The sequence below is a fragment of the Rattus rattus genome, chromosome 3, assembly GCF_011064425.1.
Source record: "Rattus rattus isolate New Zealand chromosome 3, Rrattus_CSIRO_v1, whole genome shotgun sequence".
Classification (NCBI taxonomy): domain Eukaryota; kingdom Metazoa; phylum Chordata; class Mammalia; order Rodentia; family Muridae; genus Rattus; species Rattus rattus.
Genome location: NC_046156.1, coordinates 89,481,561 through 89,506,562, shown reverse-complemented (window position 1 = coordinate 89,506,562; position 25,002 = coordinate 89,481,561). Strand labels below are relative to the sequence as shown.

At 37.1% G+C, this 25,002-nt stretch overlaps 1 protein-coding gene across 1 annotated transcript in view; it reads right to left on the bottom strand.

The window, feature by feature from the left end:
• Veph1 (ventricular zone expressed PH domain containing 1) overlaps positions 1–25,002 on the bottom strand; it is a 773,456-nt gene that overhangs the window by 162,502 nt on the left and 585,952 nt on the right. The gene's annotated exons all lie outside the window — the stretch shown is intronic.

The following is a 25,002-nucleotide window of genomic DNA, read 5'->3' as shown; positions in this document are numbered from 1 at the left end:
TTCCAGGTCTTAGTTGGTAAATTTTTAGCTTCTACACACTTTATCATCCACTCATGATTTTTTAAGTTAAAGTGTTTTAATTCCTTTCTCTGTTCAGCAGTTACACTGAGTTATCCATATTTAGTTTTAAAAGCTTCTCCCCCCCTTTTTTTTTCCCTTGGCTCATGAATATTTGTTGGTCATGCAAATGTAAGAGGTGATTATCAGGACATTTCAGTTTAGTTCTGTCATGTTGGGAAGTTTTCAAAAAACATTAAAAGGTGGACTGGAGTCTTTGTGAATAGAAAAAGAGACAAACAAAAAAAAAAACCCAAAAAACAAAAAACAAGAAGAATTTACTTCTCAGCAACTCATGGATCCTTCTCCAAAACTGACCACATGCTCTGTCAGACAGAAAGCCTCAATAGATACAAGAAAATTAAGTTAACCCCTTTTTAAAAGTTATTTCACCACTGGTGAAATAAGACATTTCAAGCTAGGCTAGATTGTGTTAATGCAGGTTTGCTGGGAAGCTGCTCTAGGGTGGGCAAGTTCATTGGTCCCAAAGAAGGAGGCCACGGAATTCTCCATGGGAAGGGAGAGAGAGAGAGAGGGAAGAGAAAGAAAGTGTGAGCACTCAAAGAGGATGGGTGGGGGAGACCAAAATGTGTGAATTATATCAGGAAGAGCCTCTGGGGGAGGCTGCCTAGCCCTTGAGCTGGAAATTTCAGGATTGGGCTCAGGGTGTGGTATGCCAGGAAAGGAGTGAGGGATACATGGAGCACCAGGCCTGGTCCTTAAATGGAGACAAATGGAGTTTGTCATGTCCTCCTCTCAAAACTCGTAACATGCCCAAATTTATGGGACACATGGAAAACCATGGTAGGAGGAAAGTTCATAGTAGCAAGGGCCTTCATAAAGAAATTGGAGAGTTCTAATACTAGCAACTTTATAGTACTCCCAAACACTCTAGAACAAAAAAAGAATCAAACACACCCGGAGGAATCCAAGAAGACATCAAAAACGCCATCTGTCACAACCAAGTAGGCTTCATTCAGAGATGGTTCAACGTAGGAAAATCTATCAATATAATGCACCATGTAAACAAACTGGGGGAAAGTATGAACAGCTTATTAAGATTCTGAAAAGGCCTTTGACAAAATCTAGTACTCCTTCATGATAAACATCTTGGAGATATAAAAGGCACACAGCTGAATACAGTCAGAGTGATGTATAACAAGTAAACAGCAAACACCAATTAATTGGAGGAAAAACAAGCAATTCTACTTATATAAGGGACAAGAAAAAGGCTGCCTAATCCACATTTATGCACTGCAATACTTGAAGCTTTAGGTAGAGCAGTAAGACGACTAAACAGGATCACTGGGAATCAAATGGGAAGAGAAAAAGTCAAAAGTATCACAATTCGCAGATGATATGATACTATATATATAAGTGACATAAAACATTCTACTAGAGAACTACAGCTAATAAACACCTTCAGCAACCTGGCTGGATGCAAAAAAAACAAAAAACAAAAAACAAAAAAAAACATAAACACAGCATTATCCCTCTGGCATACAAATGGGCTAACACTGAATTTAGAGAAAGAACACACTTGCAATAGTCATAAGTAATGTAAAAAATCTTGGTGTGACGCTAAGCAAGCATGTGGAAGGCCTGTGTGACATAAATTTCATGTATTTGAAGAAAGAAACAGAAGATAGGAGAGTATGGAAGGAACTCCCATTCTCATGGATCAGTAGAATTAGCACAGTAAAAATAACTATCCTACCAAAATCAATCCAGAGATTCAATAAATTCCCATCAAAATTCTCACACAACCTTGAAAGAATAATACTCAACTTCATATGGAGAAAAGAACATCCCAAGATAGCTAAAATAAAAGAACTCCTGCAGCTATCACCATCCTGATTTCAAGCTGTCCTACAAAGCAAAAGTACTATAAACAACATAGTATTATCATAAAAAGACAAGTTGATCATTGGAATTGAATTGAAGTCCTAGGAAGTAAAAACATATACCTACAGACACTTAATTTTTGACAAAGAAGTGAAAACCATACAAAGGAAGAAAGAAATCATTTTCAACAAATTTTGCTGGTCTAACCAGATGCCTGCATGTTAAAGATTGCCAAATAGATCCATATCTGTCACCCTACACAAAACTCAAGTCTAAGGGGATCGAGGACTCCAAGATTAATCCAGGTTCATTAAACCTGATAGAAGAAAAAGTGGGCAATAGTCTTGAATACCTTGGTACGAGGGGCAAGTTCCTGAACAGAACACCAATAGCAAAGGCACTAAGACCATCAATTAATAAAAAGGAGCTAATGAAGCTAAGAAACTTCAGTAAGCAAAAAAAAACACTGTCAACAGACAAAATTACAGTCTACAGAATGATAGCAGATTTGTACCAACCCTATAGCTGACAGAGGACTGATACCCAAAATATATAAAGACTCGAGAAATTAGATATCAACAAACCAAAAACCCAATTTAAAAAGGGGGGTGTACAAGTCTAAACAGAGAATTCTAAATAGAATGATCTCTAATGGCTGGGAAGCATTTAAAGGAATGTTGGACATCCTTAGTCATCAGGAAAATGGAAATGAAAACAACCTGAAATTCTAGCTCATACCTCTCAGAATGACTGTGATCAAAACCTCAAGTTACAGTACACGTGGGCAAGAACTTGGAGTGGAAACATTCCTCCATTGCTGGTGGGAGTGAAAATTGGAAAACCACTTTGGATATCCATTTGGCGGTTCCTCAGAAACCTGGTAGTAGGTCTTTGGATGTGATACCTTGTCAGAGCAGCAATGTCCTACAGCTGATGGAAATAGAAGCACAGACCCACACCACAGCCAAACATTAGGCCAAACTGGTGGAATGTTGTGGAAAAGAAGAGAGATTGAAGGAGCCAGAGAGGTCAAGGACTGTCAACAAGGGTGCTGAGGGAAGAGAATGGGGGACAAGAGACACGAAGAAGGACGCCAAGACAAGAGTCTGATCAAGGCGACAATTTTATTTTTTCCCAAGGATGAATTTATACCATAACAGGGGTAACAGAGAGGGGGGAGGAAGTGGGAAACATTTACACAGACCAAGGACACAGTACTCATGTGGTCAGCTGATGTCAACAGGATATTGGTTTCTCAGAAAGAACACAGGTCATCACATTGGGCATCTTGACGTCAGATGTATTTCTCAGCAAGGTCAGAGCTTTATCCTATCATTATTCATCCTGACCACCAGATTTGTATTAGTCTTCTGCAGCTGGCTGGGGATTTTCCATGAACCCAGTCATACTTACTTCTAACCATAATAATAACATCAATAATGGAGGGTTTCAAGGGCATCGCTCCCAAAAAAGGACACCATAAGAAAGCCTACAGAAACAACTAACAGGGCCCATAAGGGACTCACAGAGATGGAACTGTCAATCAGAGAGCATTAATTTTATGGCTCTAGGTTCTCTACATAGCAGGTGTACAGCTTGGTGTTCATATGGAAGTCCTAACAGCAGAAGTAGCTGTCTCTGACTCTGTCGCCTGTCTTTGGAACCCTTTCCTCTAGCTGAGCTGCCTTGAATATCCTCAGTAAGAAATATGCCACCTTGACAGTCCAAGGCAGGCAGGTTGATATCCACAGGGGCATCTCTTTCTCTGAAGTGAAAGGGAGGTTAGATGGGAGGAGGGAGGTGAGAGGAAGGGACTGGGAGGAGAGGAGAGAGGGAAAGCTGTAATCAAGATGTAAAGTAAATAAATGTTTTAATGAAAAAGAGTATCTAGGTCAATATTAAGATAAATGCTCACTTTGTTTCATGCTCAGGAAATACCAGTCAAAATTACAACATAATATCATATATATCAAAATAATGGCTATCATCAAAAGGATAATAGTAACAGCTTCTTACAAATATGTGCAGAAAGAGGATACATACACCTATATCAGAAATGAAGGAATTTCTGCACCTATGTTTTTATATAAGTATTAGATTAGGAGAATGTCATATGAATAGCTAAGTGTATAAACTTTTCTATGGTTATTTATGATAAAACTTATCTGCCCAAGGCAGACCCCACACTCAGGAGGAATTTCCCAATGCCAATTTGATGCCATTTCCTTTTATAAATCAATTTTGTTGGGTATTTTATTTACATTTCGAATGTTATCTTCCCCCCCCCCAGACCAGTCACTGTTTCACTTCTGCAAAATCGCTATCCCATTCCCCTCCCTCTGCTTTTATGAAGATACTTCCCCACCCACTCATTCCTTCCCACCTCCCTCCCCTGGCATTTCCCTACACTGGGGGTTTCCAGCCTTCACAGGACCAAGGGCCTCTCCTCCCTTTGATGCTTGAAAAGGCCATCCTCTGCTACATGTGCAGCTGTAGCTACCGGTAACTCCATGTGTCCTCTTTGTTTGATGGTTTAGTCCTTGAGAGCTCTGGGAGGTCTGGTTGGTTGATATTGTTGTTCTTCCGATGAGGTTGCAAACCTCTTCAGCTCCTTCAATCCTTTCTCTAAGCACATGGGGACCCCATGTGCTGCTTGTTTTGTTTGATTTTCAAAACTTAGAAAGAACATGAAGTTGTGGGGGTGGAATGAGTTGTGGAGGAAAGTGATGTGATCAAAATCAAGTTCTCAGGTAGTAAGTGAAAAACCATAAAGGCTCATGGTGTACTACATGTGAGATAAGTGAAATATTAAAGATTATATCGCAAAGACATGGATATTGATACTGTGAATATTTCTTTACTGATATTTAAAATATGATCTCTATCTCCATTTGCGTTCTATTATGTCTATAGTAAACTTATTAGAATTGTTTCCTCCCTACCAAGGCAAAACTACTTATTGTACTTCTACAATTTCACTTATTCACCATGTTCTTGGATCCAAGACAACTAACAAGATATCAAGGTACAGCAATAAAAGGAAGGCTATTAAAACCGCAACAAATACAAGAGCTTAGCTCTCTCGATGCAGTATAAAACATTTTGTTTCTGTGGCTGGCCTCTTCAGATTTCATGAGCTTTGCACATGGTAGAAATATTCAAACTCTGATTGCACAGAAACTCTTCATTTTGGACAAAGACGTATTCCCCAAGAATGTATATGAAAAACATCACAATGGTGACACAGGACATGCACTACGAATTTCAAAAGAGCATGTCATTGGTTATGAAATTCCAGGACTTTAGGTTTAGATGGTTATAGAAAATGATCACACATCCATTGTTCAGGAGATAGAATTTTAAGTAGGTCCATTTTTCCTTTCATTTTGTCACAGAGGCTTTAAGACTTTTACAGTGACAGTGTCAATGAGCATGAAAATTATCTTTATGTTTGACTTCTCCAGGATTCACCAGAAATAACTGTGAGCCCATTTCACCTTTCAGAGACTATACTTCACTACAGCCTGTGGCGTCAGTCAGGTTTGATTCAAGGAAGGAAGCCTCAGGAAAATAAAAGAATGAAATGAAATCAATGATGAAAGGGATTTCAGACAATGGCACGTCATCTGAGCGTAGAGGCTGGAATAAAGAGTTAATAAATTTAACCCAATGACATCACAACAGGCTTGCATCCTGAGTCTACAGGGCAGATCATATCATGATTCAGAGCTTAAGCAGTCACTCACCACAGTTAGCAGAAACAGGTTTCCAGTTCTATCATCCACCTGAGTATTGAAGACCTCAATTCCATTAAGTCCCACCTCAGAAACCTATTCTTACTGTAAAATCCACCGAAACAGTGATTATTTTAAAGTTACCTTAAACATACAAGAAATATAAATATTTGTAAATATATGTATAGTAACATATAATTCAATTGTTTTATATATACCACAAGTTATAAATGTATGTATTTATAAAATAAAAATGTTAACATGCAAAAGGTTCCTCTCTAATGCCCCTTTATTATTCTCACAGAGTTGGCAAACATAAAAGATTTGACGTTTTAAGTCTTTACTTTTGCCTGACATCTTAGGAAGTCACTGTAGAGTTAAAACACTTCCACTGAAAATTTAAACCATCTGTAAATTACTTTCTCATCAAATGCTGACAATCTGTAGGATTTTACATAGTTAGAGGTATCCTTGTGTTTTTAACGTACTTGATGCATTCATTTTGTAATGAAATTGGCTTCTGCTTATGTTAGAACATTTTTAGGCCCCACACCCACACATATATGGCAGCAGGAAGCAAACTTACTGGTTTAACAAAAAAGGGAAAAAAAAAAAAAAAAAGGAAAGAAAACCCAGAGATGTGAAATTGTGAGGCGGTTGATGTGGGGACATGGGTAGAGTTGAATGAGGAAATGGGAGGTTAGGTATGGCCATGTCTTATTTACATATGTGAGATTCTCCACACTAAATGATTGTCTCAGAAAACAACAGCCCTCTGCAGATAATAATGAAAAGCTCTAAACACGTCACGTGATTTTACCTTGGAAGAATCTCGCGGGCCACACGCAGGCACAGTGACATTCCGCTCGTGGGACTCTGCTCCAGACAGGTAAGGGTTCCCTATTTGATCACATTGCAAGATGGTCACCAGAATGCCTTTGAAAGTGCGAGGAAACTTACTCAGCGTTAAAAGTTTACAGAAGAAAAGACATATTCTTTCTAATTTACTTGGAAGTTTGTACTGCCTGAAGTTATCTAAAAAAAAAAGATATATGAATTAAAAAGTGCAGATGTTTGGAAACTAAGTAGATGGCAATAGACTCCCTGTACAGACTAAGCTGCTGGGGTACACAAAATTAAATAAACGCACTGTCAGTGACAGAGGCACGGGACTGCTGATGAGCGGCAGAGAAGCTCGTTTTGTTTTGCTCGGGAAGGGAATATTTGAAAGGTAGCTTTAAAAATGAATCACTACACTCAGTGAATAAAATTGTATGGTACACAAGTCTAGCCAGAGGCATCAAACTAAGAGCTTGGCATCAAACTCCCTCAGCTATAAAATCATCTTGTTGCTGTTAATAATGTAACAGTTAGGTCCTACCAGGAAATAAATAAACTCAGATTTTATTAAAGAACTTCTGTTTTCCATTATTATTTCTTGTGGAACAATAAAAACATCAGATACACATTGTCATCACAGCGTTAGAAAAACCAATGTTATTTAAAAAAAAAATCTCCATGGGAAGTTTTATAAATTGCAAACAGGAATCTCCTAAAAGCAAAAACAGCAAGTGTTTTCCTGAATCAGTCTGAATGGAGAGATGCTCTCTAAACAGTACTACATGGGAGATGTTGATAAACACTGCTCATATCCCAAATGTGATCATTCAAATGTTCTAGTTAATATTCTTCCAGACTGCACATTTGCAAGTTGACCGTGCTGCCAGAACATGGCATTCTGATATTTGCTATAAAGCACACATTCATGTGCATATCTTAGTTGTGTTTAAAATATATGAAAACAGTTCATTTCCTTTCTTAAGCCAGCTAAAACGGAAATGATTTTAGACTTTCTATGTAGATTTTTTAAATAGCTTAGGATTTCAGATTGTCTTGGGAAAAAGCTGTTACAAATTGATGACTCACTGTTTTCAATTTGTCTCAAAGTCAGTTGATTAGAGAGTAATTTTCAAGGTAACATTAGGGACAGTTTAAAAGAGGATGCTCTCCCCTATGTCCCCAGCACCAATAGGGACTCAATTAGTTACAGTGGCTTCTATCTTTGACTCTGTGAACTTGAATTTATCTTTGTTTCCTACTTAGTGCTTTTTTCATGTATTCTCCATCTGACACTGAAGATCACTGTCTAAAACGGAAGTAAACGATAGAATTCAGAATTTAAATCAGACTTTTTTTTTTTAAACTGTGATAAAGATCACATCAAACAACTGTGGGCTTTAGAGGACAGCCATGATCAACTTTGACATTAACTTCTGACTTCCCACAATACCTGGGTTTTCAACAGCTCTCATTTAGTAGCAGATCTGATCTTTGATTGGGTGCTTACCTTCCTGGAGTTGCTCTATTTTATATTTCTTTAAGAAAATTCCTCCAGGCACTAGATAATTCTCAAATGACATATTCTAGTAATTTGGATTGCAGTTGCAATGATAGAGACTGCAAAACCTTGTCATGTGAATATTTTAGTGTTCTCAGCTCTGACTTCCTTCTCTTCAGAATTTTCAATGCAAGTGTCTGTTTTGTTTTTATGTAAGTAAGTCTGCTGCCAATGTAAGAGCTACTTAATGCTTCCTGCACTCTCTTTGCTAAGTCTTTATGCACACACATATGTATAATAAATATTCTACCACATTGAGCGAAGAAACTATTAAAACCCACCTCTTTTTGCAACAGAGGAGATTTAGAATGTGCACAACTACTAAGATTTGCTAAACAACATTATCAATATTCTTAAAACTAATGCCCTTCAATGAAAGCCCTCTGGAACATGACATCAAAAGAATGTTGTGGGCTTGCTGCATTGAAAGTGCCATGTTGTGGGCTTACTGCATTGAAGGTGCCATGTTGTGGGCTTGCTGCATTGAAGGTGCCATGTTGTGGGCTTGCTGCATTGAAGGTGCCATGTTGTGGGCTTGCTGCATTAAAGGTGCCATGTTGTGGGCTTGCTGCATTGAAGGTGCCCTCTGTGTGATGTTGGATGCTGTCCAGGAAGTTTACATGCTGTTGTTGGCAAATGTTGAGATATTTACATGATCACTGATTTTGATAGTGAGGTGATATGGAGTAGAGGAGGCACACAAATGTTGTTCTTTGTGCACCCCCTTCCCTGGGAGGAGCCTGCCATTGGCCTCACATCACACAGAAGGGTCTCACATCACGCAGTAGGGGAAAAGCAGTATAGAGAAGATTGAGAAATTCTAAGGATTATAAAGGAATTTTTCAGAGATGACTGGAGTTTCTATTATCTTTGATTCTCTTGTTGAGAGGCTTGGGAACCGGTCTGTCTTCCGTAGGATTCCTGGTGAGACTTAAGTTAGGACTAGCACAGTTCTCTTACGGCTCATTATCCTCTGTATTGGATACTCTATTTGGCTGTTAATTTCATGGCAGTAACGTGTTGATAGAATGCTATTTCAAACACATACTTCACTATAAGGGTGCTCTTATTAAACCAGGATAATAAATTTTAGAATTTTTCCAAAAAAAGTACCACTTCTCACTGTGAGAATAACTATAAAATATGCCAAAAAGAAAAAGAAATACAAAGAACAAGAATGCCATTATCAAGAGTAGTGTGTTGTATGGATTTGTATGTTGTATGGCTTTCAACAGATTTTCTTTTATTTTACTTTTCTGAACTGTGATCAGCTTTTCAATGCAAGTTTTAAAAACAAAAAAATTACCAGCCTAAGAATATTAGATTGGTAAAACAGCTTACAAATCATGCTATATATACACAGGCAGATAATATTAATGTATTTGTTTAAAATGAGCAAGAATATATTACATGATAAAATAAGAGCTAACAGTTTGACAGTATCTTGAAAAGTTCTCTCATTGTATCAAAATTCTTCCAAAATAGCTTTCTTGACAGTGTTTAATCTTATAGAACTAATATGCTCAGTCATCTTCAAAAATAAATTCCATTTCAGAGTATGATAAAAAAATCCACTAAAGTGGCTATCATCACTGGAATCAAGAATTTCAGAACATAATTTGTCTTCGTAGATAGGAATATCAATTCTAGATTATAATGACCTGAATTCTGAAATGCCTTGTTTTATGTTTAAAAAAAAAAAAAGAAATAAGAAACATGCAGTGTATCCTAAGAATCACAGAGGTGAGACTCCTGTCTATAAACTGGTCTCGAGATAGCCAAGATACGCTTTTTGACCTTGAGCAATGTATCATTACCAAACCAAATATGATAAGTTCCTAGTACATCAAGAGTTTGAATCAAATAAATTCTGACAAGTGACCTTCATGACAACTCTGCCCATGTTGCCTTTAAATATTTGGTAATGTGATCAGATCTTTTTCAGTCCTTACATATGGCTCTACAATCTTGACGATACTTCTGTTTTAGGTTAGATAATTCTCTTGTCATGTGCATGTAAAAATGTTTGTAGCAGCCCTTTTCTATACTCACTTGAGGCCAGCAGCAGCGTTAATCAGAATGCATCAATCAAACATACATGCAGTATTTTCAATCGCTCCTTGGAGGTAAAGTCTCCCTCACTCCAAATCCAGTGCCGTGAAAGGAAAGGAACTCTGGTGGTATTATGCAGTCACAAGACTCCCTTGAAACCCCTTTCCAAAAATCTTGGAGGAACCCAATTATGTCAGATGGAATCCTAAGCCAACTCCACATTCCTTAAAATCTGGAAAAGCATTTTAGAAAATACCATTGCAAACCTACATGGTTTGTATATAAGCCTACAACCCTTCTATGGTGGAATCTTTCACTTCTCTAAACACCGAGCCCTTTCAATTAATTTTCATTTATTTATTTATTTATTTGTTTGTTTGTTTGTTTGTTTGTTTAAAATGTCCGGTCACTATGTAAACCTCAAAATGAAATTCAGTCCATGTTGATCCTCACAGAGTGCAACAATATATTATTCATTAAAAAAAATCTGTCTTTGCCTCTGTATCTAGAATCAGGGTTTGTTTTATTTGGTCACTCACTCACTTCGTAGCTGTAGTTTTTGAGATAGAATCTACCACTGATTCTGACTGAAACTCATCTGTTGACCTACCCTGGCTGTCTAGCAAGCTCAGGGAGTCCTCTTGTCTCTGCCATCAAAGCCCTGGGGTTGCAGTCTGTGTGGCCACCCCTTTCCTTTTATGTGCACATAGTATTTCGAAATCAGCTCCTCCTGCTTGCACACCAGGCACTGTACTGACAGTCTATTCTCCAATCCTGTGTCAGGAGTATTACCTGATTTCTTGATTTCTTCCTTTTTGTTCTTAATAATGAATTGCTAAAATATTTTTCAGAGGGTCTATATTTTCATTTCACATTTCCTGGATATATATATGCATTTTTTAAACCAACATATTTAGAATTAAGGATAGATTGAGTTTTGTTATGGTTTAGTAATGAGTGAGGCCACATTAACAATATAGTTATAAGGTGTCATGGGGAATAATTTGATTGTCACTTTTCTTTGAACCAGGTCATCACTCAGTGCTCACTGGAGAAGTTAGTAGTAGATTAAAATTAACAATGAGGTGCACAACAAGGCAATATGCAGAGAATGATTGAGTGGGGAGCTCTCAAAGTCCTCCACTCAAGGCTCATGAAGATAAAGACTGTAACAGTCAGAGGTGGGAGATGATTCCTAGTATGTAGTTTCTTCCAGACATAGCAAGACTTATACATACTTAAACTTGGAGAGACCACGCTAGGATGCACCAGACCTGCACAAATGCAACTAGACAAAAAAAAAAATAAATCCCCAGCTTCAGGCAAGAAGCAATGGCCATTGATACTCCTTGGGAAAGAGAGAATTTTTTCCGATCGAATGTTACCAAGTATATCAACCACACTCCAGGGCAGGCTGCATGCAGGGAATAGTTGGTTAACACAAAACGGACTCCATATCTTTTGCTAGCTTTGTGTTTTATTTTTTGCCATTTCTTCCATTGGTGATCCTTTTTCCTTTATCTCATTTCTTTTTGTTTTGACTTTCATTCATTGAGGCGTAGAAAGAGAGAACACGGTGTTGGGGAAGATCAGGGTGAACTTTCAGGAAGGGAAATAATAGGATCCATCTACACATAATGTTTAAATAGAATTAAGTTAATTAAAAAGAATACATTTGAATGATATCTCAAAGATAGATAACCATTTCAACACATTATTATTAATATTATTATTACTATTGTTATTGTTATTGTAAAAGTATATCCTTAATATTATAAGATGTCATTATTCCTTAGGTACAAAGAATGACAAAATTGCATAATTCTATCATGCAGAATAAAATATTCACGTTTTGAAATGCTTATAAAGAAAGGTCAGAACCTCAGAGTCTTAGATGAGGGCTCACTAATACTAATGTAAATGTGTGTGCTTGACTAGGGGATCTACAGAGCTGTGTAAGCAGCACAGGCTGATGCAGTCCTTGGTGATTATTCCTTCCCACTGTAGAATGCTTTCCCTAGAGTCAAAATGGATTGAATAATCTGCAGTCTAGCCACTCTTTTGATACTTCTTTCCTACTGTTGCTCCCTTCCAGTTTCTTCTTAATACCTCACAGCGTTCCTCAACCCTGAAATGCCAAACTATTGCTGAATATTGCCATATATTTTTGACTTACTCTTTTCTGTGCATAACGAAAGACTCTTTGCTTTCATGCTTTAGCATATAGGAGATATATGTGTATCTGTTTGTAGAAGTTAGGTCTGGTTCCTCCTCTCAGCTCTATTCTCCTAGAAATATGACTCAGACTCAAATTATACTTACAAATAACGTGGGCACATAGCTAAGCTTTTCTCTTCTGCCATGTTGCGGCTTGCCTGTGCTCATCACATCCTCCAGGGCAAAGCTTGCATGCCTGGTTCTATCCCTGAATTCCTTCTGCCTCCAGGATACCTGACCTTCTATTCTACCCTTTCCTACAGTCCATCTTTTTAATGGTCTGGTGATGCATCCATACAATAGACACGATATTCTCTCTATATATGCTTATATTTAAAAGTGTATTAAATATGCATCCCTATTTGTACAAAAGTATATATGAATGAGTTCAAAGTTTTTGATAATCATTTAAAATGTACTAATTTTACATGTGTAAATTTGATATTTCAATATAATTTTGATATTTCAATATAAACCTCAAGTACACTTATTGTATCTCCATGTTGGTAATAATTAAATTATTCTTTTTGTCTTCATAACATGTTGCCAATAAATAAAGCCAGCTGAGACACACCAGGGACTACTAGTGTTTAGTCCTACTAAATAATTTAAAAAGTGTATTACTTCTTTAACTATTGAAATAATCAAATATTTTCAAGTACACAGCAATTACATTTCTTTTTCTGTTAGGAGACAGTTTTGCTTCGGATGCATTGTGCCACTAATTCAAGGCAATTCTCCTGCTTTAGCTTCTGGTGTAACAAGGCTATACCTCATGTCTAGCTCTAAAAAGAGGGTGATTATGAGTAAGAAAACTTTCCTCCTACTTTAAGAACTAATATTTAGGCATTGATTCTCAATGTATTATGCTGAACAATTTGAAAAGCTTTGTTTTTTTCAATTACCTCCCCCGTCCAAACAGCCAAACTTACACACATGCTTTATGATTGCTAAAAGGAATCTAAAAGGCTGCTTTATTACATATACTAAAAAGATATATAACTGTGGGATGCATATATATATATATATATATATATATACTTTGATACAGATTTGTGTTATTTATGTAAAATAAATCTAGTAATGATAGCAATCTAGTGAGAGAATTCTTGACCAGATGACTTCTGAATCTTTACACACAATGGAGATGATGTTGTGATTTTTGTTTGTTTTGTCATTGTAGGTAAATGTTTGTAGGTACATTGTAGGTACATGTGTGTCTGTAGAACATAAGAAGCAGAAGAGGGCACAGAATCCCATGGAACTGGATGCACAGCTGTTGGAAGTGAACTTGTGTTTTCAGGAAGGGCAGTTTATTCTTAACGACTGAGCCATTTCCTCGCACCTTACTGCTTTGTTCCTTAATGGATATACTTATCTTGTGTTTGTATTTTCACTGCCATAAGTCACTGGCTACAGACTGTATATATACAATTACTCATTTGTATTAAAAAAACAGTTGGTAACCTAGTCAAAAAAGAACACACATGGTCTGCATTCACTGATAAGTGGATATTAGCCCAAAAGCTTGGAATAACTAAGAAAAAATTCACAGATCATATGAAGCTCAAGAAGAAGAAAGACCAATATGTGGATGCTTTATTCCTTCTTAGAAGGGAGAACAACATATGCATGGGAGGAAATACAGGGACAAAGAGTGGAGCAGGGATGGAAGAAAGGGTCATCCAGAGACTGCCCCACCTGGGGATCCATCCAATAAGCAGCCACCAAACCCAGTCACTATTGCTGATGCCAAGAAGTGCTTGCTGAGAGGATCCAGATATGGGTGTCTCCTGAGAGGCTGTGCCAGAGCCCTACTGATACAGATGAGGATACTTGCAACTAACCATTGGACTAAGCAATGGAGGAGTTAGAGAAAAGACTGAGGGAGCTGAAGGGGTTTGCAACACCATAGGAAGAACAACAGTATCAATCAACCAGACCATCGAGATCTCCTTGAGTCTCAAAGAGTATGCATGGAGGGATCCATGGCTCCAGCCACATGTGTAGCAGAGGATAGCATTGTCCAGCATCAATATGAGAAAAAACCCTTGGTCACTTCCCTAGTATATGTTAATGCCAGGGCATTGAGGTTGGAGTAGGTGGGTGGGAATGGGGGCATCCTCATAGAAACAGGGAGAGGGATAAGGGGGTCTGGGAGAAGGGGGAAAGGGGTTTACATTTGAAATGTAAATACATAAAATGTCCAAAAAATAAAATGAAATAAAATAATAAAAGACCAGTTTGGATTTTGATAATGTACCACTATGCCTTATACCATTTTCAGCAAATACATTTTACATATTCCTGACTGAGTAGTGTATGAGTGTGAAGAAGTCCATTAAGAACACACGCCTGGCTCTGTGTTCCTTCGTGCTGTGTGGAGAGTGCGCTCATCTTGTCAGACATGCAGGGTAAGCACTTTGCCCACTAAGTCATCACAGTGGCACTGACTGTAATGCTTACACGGGCCAATGACTTCATAGAGTGTGTAACTAATAGTCTTTCAGCGAATGCACCTAAAATATAGCATTTTCCCCTTAATTGGAGTCATTAGCCTTCATTGAAAATGGATAAGATATGAAATAAATATTGTATAATTAACTTCTTTCAACATTCGAGGAGGAGATGACATGGTAAGGGGTAAGTTCACTGCTCACTCTATCGCCCCAGCTGCACTGCACGGTGTGACTGTTGAGTGACTTCTTGGATTCTTGATGTTCAGTCCTTCTGTCACTGCTTCCTTCATTTCCCTCATAGAAGTGACATTTCTATGCAATATGATATAGCAAAGTGAAGCAAAGCCGCTTAGTTTAACGATTTTTTAAATTTGAGTCACAGTATCACAAACAGAATTATTTTTAGAATCACCGCCCTGTTTCTGAAGCCTATGACGCTGGCCGCTAGCATCCACCAACAGCAACTGTGAACAACATTGACAAAATGCAAGTGGTTTTCATTGCCAGGAAGGAGTTGGACCGCCATTTCTCCTGTTGAGAGGAAATTAACCCTCTTTCCGTTATCTCTGTGACAAGTTCTTTTGGGCTGAGACTTGCCCGCAGTTGGATGGAAGCCAAAGCAGTGAATAGAAACAAGCCATACTCAAGGAGTCAGCTTGAGTAAATGGTACGGTGGTAGCACATGCTGTTCTTGTTAATCTTAAAGAAACAGATGTATTCATTTGATGGGTCTGTGAGTGCGTGTGTAAGTGTGTGTGTGTGTGTGTGTGTGCGTGTGTAGGTATGTGGGTGTGTGTGAGAGAGAGGGGGGTATGTGGGTGTGGGTATGCATGATGTATATGTGTATGTGAGTGTGTGTGTGTATGCTTATATGAATGTGTGAGTGTATATGTGTGTATGTGTGTGTATGTGTATGAGTATGTGTACGTGCGTACATAAGGTTGTATGTTAATACGTGTATATGTGTATGTAAGTGTGTGTGTGTGTGTGTGTGTGTGTGTGTAAGAATGGACTCATGCGTACCATAACACGTGTGTGGAAGTCATGAAATAAATTCTTGAGTCAGTCTTTTCCTTCCACAACATTGATCCTGTGCATCAAACTCCAATCCCCAGATCTGGTGGCAAAGTACATTGCAGCCTGCACTACCTTGTTGACCCATGAATACCTACTCTACAGCACTTAAAAGTCTGAACATTTGAATATCAGTTATATTACATAGGAAATCATATATTACTATATATTCATGTTTATACTACTATATACAAGTTTCATAAATATGTATATGTAATTCAAGGCTAAAGGTGAAAAGATAACCTTTTGAAACACCATGAGGCATACATTCTACATAATAAGCGCCAATGAAACAGTTTTAAAAAGAAGTTAACAAACTTGCTTTTTATGAAATTACTCTTAAATTAGAAAAATCACTGGAAATCAGGCTGGGGAAATGGCATGTCTTCAGTGTCAAGGGAAGAATAAGTTGGAAAGATCCTTTGATAGCTAGTTAAGACATTATTTATCACTGCAGTAGGAGATAATTAATAAGGAAGAGTAATTTCTGAATTTCTCTCTTTGAGAGCAATTACAAGAGCCATTATCTTGCTAGGAATTTTACTAGGAATTTCCTGTTACTGGGCCCATTGTGAAAATGTAACAAATGACTCAGGAAAAAAAATACGTTTTTCTTCCATTGCTGTGTAAACGGGGGATGCTGACAACAGAGGACTGTGTGCCCAACACAACCGTGTGCCTAATTGTGTCCCGTAACTGTCAGGAAGTTGCTGTGTGGCGTGAAATATTCCTTTATCTTGTTTTCCAACAATATAGGAGATTTCAGAAGCATGTGTTTATGAATATTAAGCCTTCATGTAATTAAAAAACCATTTCCCAAGCACTAATTAAAGCCATCTATTATGGCTTCTTGTCTCTTTTATATCTGCCTTACAGGACAGTGGATACAAAGGGAAATGACTTAAGTAAAGTGGAGCACAAGGGAAGCTGTCATCCGGAAAAATAAAATAAGACATCATTTTCCAAATGCCGTTGGTTGTGGATCATGGGGGCACATCCGCAAGAGGTTCCAGGCCAAGGTGGCATAATGACAAACTTAGAGATGTGCCCTTGGTTTCTGTTTTGCAGCAGAACTTGCTAGTTGCCTTTGGGATGAAAATAGCTAATAAAACCCAACCAGGGAAAGTCAGTGGCACTATCTAAAAAGATATTTTATTATGTAACAACCTATTTAGTATTTGTTTGTCTGCTTTCAAGGGATAGTCCTAGGTTAAAAATCGACGGTAAAAGCATATACAGTCCTGCAAACAATCTGATTCTTCTTCCCTCTTTGACCTTACTGTGGCAGGTGTTTGGATAAAACTGACCTCATAACCAAGTACAAATCTACTAAATTAAAATGAGTGACATAACTGTTAGCATAGAGGAGAGGCATGTACGGAAAACCAGCAGAGGTAGAAAAACTACTTATGTGTGTTTGGGATTTGTCGTGAAGTTATTTATAAATAAACTCACCCCCAAAGAGCTATGAAATATTGACAGCAATATCCTTTCAGATTATGCTTCCATTATCTCTGGGAACATATTTTGATATCCTTGTTCATTATTATGATAGTGTCATATTTGATCACAGTGGAGTATAGGTATAGGATTCTGAATTTCATCAGAATGCTGATTTGGTTTGAAGCATTTGTGACATAATTCTTCTCCCCTGTGGGGGAATTTGATGTTATCTCTGAACAGATTAAACATCAATTTGATTGTTCATGATACATGAAATAAGCTTGTATTTGTTGATTGTCACTGTTAGATGTTTTAGGACCTTGACGTGTGTTTTCAAAGCATCAGGCTAGCAAAACAGAATTGTATTTCAGCCACCCGGATCCTATTCAGAAAAATAAACATCTGGAGAAGTTTCTCCTGTCAAAGAGCTCGGTAGCTTACCTTGCTTGGTATCATGCAATTAGATGATGCATTAAATATCAGATGCCCAGGTAGTTTTAGTTTAATATAAAATAATAGGATAATAGTTAAACATGACACTTTATTTCCAATCGTATCAAAGATTCCACTGGGCATGTCTACATCAGCACGGACTGAGTTATTTTAAAGAAGACATTGGAAGGTGTACAAATCTTCAGCACAGCAAGGTCTTTCTCCAACAAAGAGGCCCAGGTAATCAGCACAACGGCGAAAAGCATCGTACACTTCTGTAAGCCTAGTAACAGTCCTGAGGACCTGACCATCACAACTCTGAACTCACTCTGCCTAAAAGCATTTGCTCATCTGGTTCCTAGCGCTGTAGAGATCATCTCAACGTTATTTTATCTGAATTCTTTCTGGCAACATTATATGGATGCAACTGAATTAACCATTTTTCCTGCATGTAGCTTCTTCCTGTTTTGTTTAATTTAACGTTATATGGTTTCTTCATCATAAGACATGTGACGACCAGTGTCCTACAGCATTGACTCTACCTCAGCCTACAGAAGGGATGAATACTCTTTCTATAAACCTGCAGGGCCTTTGCAACGCGTTATTCTTTGCTTGACTGAAAGATACTAAAGCATAGAGCAGCTAAATTCCAGAGAGAACACCATATAATTTATGTTGTGCAGGAGTTTCTCAAAACAGTTGTTTCAGTAAAAATAGTGCCACCATTCATCACATGTATAAATTAGTATAGTAGTTTACCTAATATAGGTTACTACACTGATCTGCTTTCTGATCAGAATTTAAACTCAACTGCCTTTCTGCCTAGTAACAGTTATGCCTTATTTCTCATGTTTTAAGGCACCGGCATTCATATTTTTGTTGAGTGTTATTACATTGCTCACTTACTGAATAGCTCCAACTTCTTGGTTTTCTTTTCTTTCCTCTCTCTTTTTTTCACAATTACATGCACTTATTAGGACCCAATATCCTATTTTAAAATAGATTTTAACAATTCGTAACTTCAGAAGTCACTTTTGAAAGAATTATCACTCCTGACATAGGACATGCTAACATCAGGTTCTGTGGCCATAGAATGTGTACTTAATCAATTTTCAATACTTTATTTCTTTTTAGAATGTCCAAATAGTATAAGATACATCTATACATTTTATGTAATTATAATTATACATTGTTATTGTATTATAAATGACTTCAATTTATAACTTTATTTTTGTCATTTGTTAATGGAATATTAAAGTACCTCTAAACCTACATTTTATTTCACACTTGGGAAGTAAATTATTATAATGGACATTTTGTAAATATTTTTATATTGTTATTTAAAAATCACAAGTCTGTAAAATATAGCTATTTCATATTTCTTCTCCAGTTTTCCATTATATTTATTATCGTATTACTGACTTAAATATAAGTAAGCATCTTGAATAGCATTTATAGAAGTTCGCATTGTTATTTTCCTCCTGGTCTTGGTAAGATGCAGTTCACCAGTTTATGAGCTAAACAGTGACAGATTTTGGGCACTTAGATCACAAAACACAATTCTAAGACATCCCCCATTTTTAACCAACATTTTAATGTACTTTCTTCTACATCTTTTATCAAGTACATGTTTTAATCTTAGTTTTAAGATGTTAATTTCTATTTAACCTTGGTCTTATCCTTACTTGCTACTATGTGAATATGCTTCTTCACCATGTATTTTATTATTAACAAAAATCTTAGTTTTATAATTAGTTTTTATTAAATTTTTTGATGCCCACATTATTGCTATTTTCTATGGCTGGGTTCAGTTTTCCACCATAATGGTTGGGAAACTGAAGTAACTGAGAATGAGGTCTACATTTACCTGTCTTATATTTACCTGATAGCCTTGTCAGATTTGGAAACAATAATTTACTGACTATGTGAAATTCACCAAGAAAGAGATGTTGAAGGCTGCCAGCATGTGTTGCTGAAAGATATGTGGATTGTGTAAGAAAATAGAACTTTCACCGAAAACAGGCAATAATCTGACCAAGAATTGAACCCCCATCTACTACCAAACGCGGAAAGGCAGATTGTAAGAAGGAAAATTGTGTTCTCCGGTGATGCATTAGCAAGCTAAGCATCACCCTTTGTAGCAGTCTTCCTCATGCTCATGACTTAATTATAAACCAGTGAATTCCTTGGTGCTGGTCTTTGTTTTAATTTTGAGCCAATCTCCATCAGCCAGAAGCATACAAACATCTGGATCCTAAGGGTAAACCACATACGGCTTCTTCATGAGGATGATACCAGATCACACCATCAAGGTGTGATCTTTCTAAAATTATGAATTTACTTCATGTGTGTTGTCTTTGTCTTCCTGTCAAAATTTACCCATGTTCTTAGAATAATGGCTTGTTCTTTTATCTTTTAAGGAATCTCTTCACTTCCTTGTCTCTTTACCTCTCTCTCAGTTTCTCTGTGTTTCTGTATCTCTGTCTCTGTCTCTGTCTGTCTCTGTCTCTATCTCTCTCTCTCTTTCTCTCTCTTCCTCTCTCTTTCTCTCTCTGTGTTTGTATGTATGTGTGTGGTTTCTAGGTTTATAATTATAACTTAAATTGGACAAATACATTTTAAATAATAGGAACACACAGCATGCCCTTTAGAGGTTTCTTCTGATAATCTGACCCCTCAGATCAAGATTTGGGGTTGAATTCCTATTTGAAACATCACTTCTTTAAATATATTTTTTCAGTTTTTCCTACTAGGCTATATGTATTTATCTGGTTTTGATCATTATCTTTTAGCATGCCATAATCCTACTAATATGAATTACCTTAGGAACAAAATGAACAAAATATGAAAAGAGAAAAAAATTAAAAAGTAATAAAGTATAATAATAAATAATCAATATTCTTGTTTTACTAGGATTTGAAATACTTATATTTATTATTTCAGAGTATTATTGTAAAGGCTCACTATTAGAAGAAGTGATTTTAAGTAAAATTAGAAGAATTTATGTGATTTAAATAAAGTGATTTAAATTTAAGTGATTTAAGTAAAATTAGAAGAATTTTAGGAATTCCATCTTTTTCCATTGTTTTTTGTCAAAAGCCTGTCTATTCTGATACTCATTTTAATATTTTACTTTCTGAAATATTTAGTTATTCAAAAATTGAAATGCCATTCCTTTTGAATTTCTTTAACTCTGAAACAAATATTTAGTAGCTATAATTTTGTTTTTGTAGTCAAGGGAACTATAGTTTCCAACTGTGTGGAGATCACATTGAGAGGTGTAAAATTAGACATTTCCAGCACAGGTAGATGCCAAGAAACAGAAGATAGATATCTTGGTTATATCAGTCAGTGCCTGGGCACCATGAAATGTTCCAGAATTAGACAAGAACCCCCAAGGAAAGAAGAGATAAACTAAATTTACTGATGAACTCCCACATCCATTATTGAAGATTTAAATGTTTAGCAACTGACAACATAGAGGTTAAATTAATTTACAATTTGAACATTATGCTTTTTGAATTTCTGTTTTTGAACTGGCGGTTCAAAAACTACTATAGTCAAGCATGTATATATATTTATATATGTATATATATATATATGCATTTTACTTTTCTCATAATTAATAACAATGTAATAACTCTAATTAGTGACTACTTTTTCATTTAATTTATCATATAAATCTTTTTCTCAGAAATGAATGTGGCTAACTTTTGAAATATTTATGAATATAGTATATAGTATACATAACTTTTATCTAACATTTCTTGAGAAGTTGGTATATTTTCTGTTTTCTGTCTGATATGAAGGACTTGTTCCTTTTATTTGGAGAGTAAATAAGATTTCTAGTCTAAAGGAATATGCATGTGTCCTATAAGAACTATGAGTAGATACAGCGAAATGCTAAGAACTGCTTTCTACTATGATATAAAGGGATATTTGCCTTTATACTTCCCATTGTCCAAAAGAATTATAATTATTCTTGCCATGATATATATAATATAAAAATCAATTATGCGGAGTTTTGTTTGTTTGTTGAGAAAGGCTTCAATATATAATGCTAGCTTCCCTTAAACTCACTCCATAATTCAAGTCTACCTTAGATTCCCAGAGATCTCCCTGCCTCTGCCTCTCTGATTTCGGCGGTTAAATGCTTCCACGGCCATGCTCAGTTCTGTTGCTCCATTTTATATAGTTTTTTTATGTTTTATGATTTGAATTTTAAAATTAAGATTGCCAATAACCCAATATGTGGAATTAACCACTGATATATTTATAAACCTAATAGATCTCTCCCAGTAGATTGTCCTGGCTACATACATACCTACTACTGTCAGAATCATTGAAAAACCAACAGTAGGGTCCAGAGACACTGGCTGGGAACAAAGGAAACATAACATCATCAGCTCAAATGCTTGATGTGTCATTTTTAAAACTTAAAAAGACTGTATGAAATATTTATTATTAAATTTACATTCAGTGCTATCAGTTATTGGATATGGGACATTTTGCTAAAATTGCATTCTTTTTCTATTAACTTTTTAAATAATTATTTTGAAAATCCCATGCATGTACTCTACTTACATCTTTAACATCACACACTTTGCCTCCTGCCAATCCACTCGTTTTCTATGCTCTCTCTCTCTCTCTCTTCTCTCTCTCTCTCTCTCTCTCTCTCTCTCTCTCTCTCTCTCTCTCTGTGTGTGTCTGCAGAGTTTGTTTACTTTTACTCAGATATATTTGTATTTAGGGTGACTACTAAGGACTGGATAACCTACCACAGGGAGAAGTATGATTCTCCCTCTTTTAGCGCCCATCAATGTCCACAGAGCCTTTTCTGGGAATGAGGTCTTATGGTCGTTGTTCAGGTCTTCTTTGGAGCTTTACTTTACTACATAGCAGATAACCTAGTTTAGTTCTCGAATCTTTCGTTTTTCTTTTCTTTTTATTTTTGTGATTAAACAATTGTTTGCTTTGTTTTTTTTTTTTTCATCTTTAGTAACTTAGGTATTTCTTATTTTCATTTCGATTGTTATTCCCTTTCCAAGTTTCCAGGCAAACATCCCCCTAACCCCTCCCCCTCCCTTTCTATATGGGTGTTTCCCTCCCCATCCTTCCCCCGATTACCACCCTCCCCACAACAATCACGTTCACTGGGGTTCAGTCTTTAGCAGACCCAGGGCTTCCCCTTCCACTGGTGCTCTTACTAGGATATTCATTGCTACCTATGAGGTCAGAGTCCAGGGTCAGTCCATGTATAGTCTTTTAGTAGTGGCTTAGTCCCTGGAAGCTCTGGTTGCTTGGCATTGTTGTACATATGGGGTCTCAAGCCCCTTCAAGCTCTTCCAGTTCTTTCTCTGATTCCTTCAACGGGGTCCCATTCTCAGTTCAGTGGTTTGCTGCTGGCATTCCTCTGTATTTGCTGTATTCTGGGTGTGTCTCTCAGGAGAGATCTACATCTGGTTCCTGTCAGCCTGCACTTCTTTGTTTCATCCATCTGATCTAGTTAGGTGGCTACATATGTATGGGCCACATGTGGGGCAGGCTCTGAATGGGTGTTCCTTCTGCCTCTGTTCTAAACTTTGCCTCCCTATTCCCTCCCAAGGGTATTCTTGTTCCCCTTTTAAAGAAGGAGTGAAGCATTGGAATTTTGGTCATCCGTCTTGAGTTTCATGTGCTCAACTTCTGTGACCGTTCTCTCAGCCATATATATAGGACCTGTGACATGTATGTATCAAGTGTGCCTAGGTACCACAGTTACTTTTTCTCTGAATTTCAACCACTTATACATTTCTGTAATCCCCTTCTGCAAGACAATCCTTTGATGACAGGTGAGTACGACGTTTATCTGTGCATATAAGAATATGATGGGAATTGTACTGGTTTTAGAATGTTCCAGTATTAAGTTCTGCTCTCAAGTCCATGACTTCACCTCACCAGACACAGGTATCTAGCTAGATTTACAATGCTCAGCAGAAATTTCCTCCTTTGGAGCCAGTCTTAAGTCCAATTAAGTAGCTATGTGTTACCCCTGAGATATAAGCAGCACTATTCTTTATGCCCATGGAATCATCTTTTAAAGACAATGAAAGTGGTGGGTTTGAGACCTCTGTGTAACAGGAAAGGATACAATGTGTGGCTTTGTTGCTTCATTTTATTTCCCTTGCAATGATGCTTGAGGGCCATTTACAATAGTTCTCAGAAATAGCCCAAAGAAACAATACAATGGTCTCAGAAGAAAACAGAGGTGTCCTTTGATCTCAGAAAACACAATGCTTTGACTTTATAAGAAATAAATCACTACTATGTGGTAAAATATAAAGCATTCTTAAGGAACCTTATTAAGAAAGGTAGAAAATAAAACAAAATCCTCCTTCCTATTCAAACCAAAGACTCAAATGTGGGTCACAACTTAATTTCCATAAAGGTGAGTGGAACACTGCTGTCATCACATACTCTTTTCTTCTCCAGTTTTTATGTAAAACACTGTGACTAAGTTCAAATTACTCAGGGTTTATACCAGGAAATTCCTAGTGGCTGCTTATGATTCTGAGAAAGAATGTGTTGATGGCTTCAGGGGAGAAGCCAGCGAAAGCTGCAGGGTGTCCTTCGGAACAGAAAGAAAAACCCTATGCTGTACCTAAGCATGAAGCACCGACAGCTAGTCTTATAAACAGGAGGAGGAGGATTTGACGTCTCAGACTCTATTATCAATATAAACACAAGAGCTTGTATAACGAGCTGGTTTCTGAGGAAAAACCCATCATAGAGTCTTCATCTCAATGCTGTGAACGTGGTTCTGCACATGGTGGAAGTCAACGGAAGAAAAAACCGATGTCCCCCTCAGTTTTCTTTTCGCTTTTTTTCCTTGATCTGATTACTTTCTCTTCTTTATGCTGTGGCCCTCTCTCAGCCTTAAGCCAATAACTTTGTGAGTCTACAGAGATGAGGATTTTGGAATGCTTAACGCTGAGCCTCACTCAGTAAATGTGAATAAACTTAAAGTCACGTTTCTTTGAGACACGGTTTCGTGTAGCTTAGGGCGCCTTCAAACTCACAATGGATGTTGAGATGTCCTTAAACTCCGGATTCTCCTGGCTCCATTCTCAAGTATTCGTATTGCAGGAGTGCACCACCACACTGTTTATACAGTACTGAGGAGAAATCAGGGTTTCTTCCATGCTAAGCAGCGCTCCAACCACTGAGCCTTATACCAACCCCGAAAGAAAGCTTTTCAGAGCAGCAGCAGTCAGCCCGTTAATGTGTTGTGTAAAGTTAAGGCAGAAAGGGA